The sequence below is a fragment of the Olea europaea genome, unplaced genomic scaffold, assembly GCF_002742605.1.
Source record: "Olea europaea var. sylvestris unplaced genomic scaffold, O_europaea_v1 scaffold2551, whole genome shotgun sequence".
In the NCBI taxonomy this organism is placed as follows: Eukaryota; Viridiplantae; Streptophyta; class Magnoliopsida; order Lamiales; family Oleaceae; genus Olea; species Olea europaea.
The window spans coordinates 63,623-63,867 of NW_019243785.1; positions in this window are offsets into that span (position 1 = coordinate 63,623).

The following is a 245-nucleotide window of genomic DNA, read 5'->3' on the forward strand; positions in this document are numbered from 1 at the left end:
TTGGTATCTTGTGATGACTATTTGAGATTATTATTATTATTATTATTATTATTTGCATATTAAAGATATTCATGTGAGCTATTCATAATAAATGTTCTCTAATTCAGTTTCAGGTTCTGCTGCTAATATCTCTGCTAGCATCAATTCAATTCCAATGTTAAATGGCACAAACTTCAGGGCATGGCAAGAGAACGTTATGATTGTTCTCAGAGTCATGGACCTAGACCTTGCTTTACGGGTCGATC